The sequence below is a fragment of the Epinephelus lanceolatus genome, chromosome 3 (genome assembly GCF_041903045.1).
Source record: "Epinephelus lanceolatus isolate andai-2023 chromosome 3, ASM4190304v1, whole genome shotgun sequence".
NCBI lineage: Eukaryota > Metazoa > Chordata > Actinopteri > Perciformes > Serranidae > Epinephelus > Epinephelus lanceolatus.
Genome location: NC_135736.1, coordinates 50,420,001 through 50,423,487, shown reverse-complemented (window position 1 = coordinate 50,423,487; position 3,487 = coordinate 50,420,001).

The following is a 3,487-nucleotide window of genomic DNA, read 5'->3' as shown; positions in this document are numbered from 1 at the left end:
TACCACAATTCAAATAGCCTAGGTCTAAGCCAGGCACATTAGAATAATTATTCAATATATAAATAATTTCTACATAATGGAATTATAGTAATGGCAAGTAATTATTCAATATATAAATAATTTCTACATAATTAAATTATAGTAATGGCAAGTAATTATTCAATATATAAATAATTTCTACATAATGGAATTATAGTAATGGCAAGTAATTATTCAATATATAAATAATTTCTACATAATTAAATTATAGTAATGCAAGTAATTATTCAATATATAAATAATTTCTACATAATTAAATTATAGTAATGGCAAGTAATTATTCAATATATAAATAATTTCTACATAATGGAATTATAGTAATGGAAAGTAATTATTCAATATATAAATAATTTCTACATAATTAAATTATAGTAATAGCAAGTAATTATTCAATATATAAATAATTTCTACATAATTAAATTATAGTAATGCAAGTAATTATTCAATATGCAAATAATTTCTACATAATTAAATTATAGTATTGGCAAGTAATTATTCAATATATAAATAATTTCTACATAATGGAATTATAGTAATGGAAAGTAATTATTCAATATATAAATAATTTCTACATAATTAAATTATAGTAATGCAAGTAATTATTCAATATATAAATAATTTCTACATAATGGAATTATAGTAATGCAAGTAATTATTCAATATACAGTACAGGCCAAAAGTTTGGACACACCTTCTCATTCAATGCGTTTTCTTTATTTTCATGACTATTTACATTGTAGATTCTCACTGAAGGCATCAAAACTATGAATGAACACATGTGGAGTTATGTACTTAACAAAAAAAGGTGAAATAACTGAAAACATGTTTTATATTCTAGTTTCTTCAAAATAGCCACCCTTTGCTCTGATTACTGCTTTGCACACTCTTGGCATTCTCTCCATGAGCTTCAAGAGGTAGTCACCTGAAATGGTTTTCCAACAGTCTTGAAGGAGTTCCCAGAGGTGTTTAGCACTTGTTGGCCCCTTTGCCTTCACTCTGCGGTCCAGCTCACCCCAAACCATCTGGATTGGGTTCAGGTCCGGTGACTGTGGAGGCCAGGTCATCTGCCGCAGCACTCCATCACTCTCCTTCTTGGTCAAATAGCCCTTACACAGCCTGGAGGTGTGTTTGGGGTCATTGTCCTGTTGAAAAATAAATGATGGTCCAACTAAACGCAAACCGGATGGGATGGCATGTCGCTGCAGGATGCTGTGGTAGCCATGCTGGTTCAGTGTGCCTTCAATTTTGAATAAATCCCCAACAGTGTCACCAGCAAAACACCCCCACACCATCACACCTCCTCCTCCATGCTTCACAGTGGGAACCAGGCATGTGGAATCCATCCGTTCACCTTTTCTGCGTCTCACAAAGACACGGCGCTTGGAACCAAAGATCTCAAATTTGGACTCATCAGACCAAAGCACAGATTTCCACTGGTCTAATGTCCATTCCTTGTGTTTCTTGGCCCAAACAAATCTCTTCTGCTTGTTGCCTCTCCTTAGCAGTGGTTTCCTAGCAGCTATTTGACCATGAAGGCCTGATTGGCGCAGTCTCCTCTTAACAGTTGTTCTAGAGATGGGTCTGCTGCTAGAACTCTGTGTGGCATTCATCTGGTCTCTGATCTGAGCTGCTGTTAACTTGCCATTTCTGAGGCTGGTGACTCGGATGAACTTATCCTCAGAAGCAGAGTTGACTCTTGGTCTTCCTTTCCTGGGTCGGTCCTCATGTGTGCCAGTTTCGTTGTAGCGCTTGATGGTTTTTGTGACTCCACTTGGGGACACATTTAAAGTTTTTGCAATTTTCCGGACTGACTGACCTTCATTTCTTAAAGTAATGATGGCCACTCGTTTTTCTTTAGTTAGCTGATTGGTTCTTGCAATAATATCAATTTTAACAGTTGTCCAATAGGGCTGTTGGCTGTGTATTAACCTGACTTCTGCACAACACAACTGATGGTCCCAACCCCATTGATAAAGCAAGAAATTCCACTAATTAACCCTGATAAGGCACACCTGTGAAGTGGAAACCATTTCAGGTGACTACCTCTTGAAGCTCATGGAGAGAATGCCAAGAGTGTGCAAAGCAGTAATCAGAGCAAAGGGTGGCTATTTTGAAGAAACTAGAATATAAAACATGTTTTCAGTTATTTCACCTTTTTTTGTTAAGTACATAACTCCACATGTGTTCATTCATAGTTTTGTTGCCTTCAGTGAGAATCTACAATGTAAATAGTCATGAAAATAAAGAAAACGCATTGAATGAGAAGGTGTGTCCAAACTTTTGGCCTGTACTGTATATAAATATATATATATATATATATATATATATATATATATATATATATATATATATATAAATATATCTTTGTATGTATGTAGCATTTTTATGTATGTTGCTCAAAATATTTATATCGTGTATATATAGTGTGAAATTTTTGGTCTTATGCAAATAATAAAAATACCAACGCCCCCCATGTCTGTATGTTCGGGGCACTGACTGTAAAGTGGCACACATTGAAATTAACAACATTTAAATGTGTTTAACCCAAAATAGTCTTTAAAAGTTGTTTGATTATTTTTTAAAAGGATTTTCCACCAGATTTACAGCAATATGTGTCAACTATGTCATATTTATGTTTCTTGTAAAAAAAAAAAAAAATTGTAAAAACCACCCTAACCCTAAGTGTATTCTCTGAGGGGCATCAGAATCCTGCAGCTCTGGTTCGTTGCTTCAGTGACAGAGACAGAAAAGTGCACTAATTATACTACGAACACAAACGGTAGGTGTGGCGATAAACTCCATGCTGTAAAGGCTCACAGCAAGAAAATATGTAGAACAGAAAAATCAAAAATCTCTGCTTAAAAATGACACCGACAATCAGTGAAGGAAAATTAGATTTTATTACATATAATAAAATATATTCTGAAAACATCTGTGCAGTGGTGGAGGAAGTACTCAGATCTGTTACTGCAGTGAAAGTACTAATACCACAGAGCAGAAATGCTCTTTTACATCCTGCATTTAAAATATTATTAAAGCAGAAGAACAAAAGTATTCAAATATACACCAGTAAAAGTGCTTATTATGCAGAATAATATACACTGTATTGGATTATAGTTATTGATGCATTCATGTGTTCATCACTTTAAGGGTGAACAGGGTAAAATTCCCTTATAGGGACGTCACGATGATGATGATGATGAAAGAGTTTTAGTCCGATTAGCTGCAGCTACAGAGTTCTTGTCATCAAGTAATGAGAATATTTCCAGGAGCTGGCGTAAAAACTGTTTCCAACTAGCGTGCTGCTTTATGACGTGCGCTGATGTCATTGTTGTATTTCAAGTCAGCAGTGACGTGAAAACAAAAGTAACAAAAAGTTCTTTGATTTTTGGGGTAACTGTTATATTACTGAACTTTCATTAGTAATTAGTTACACTACACTGGAAAA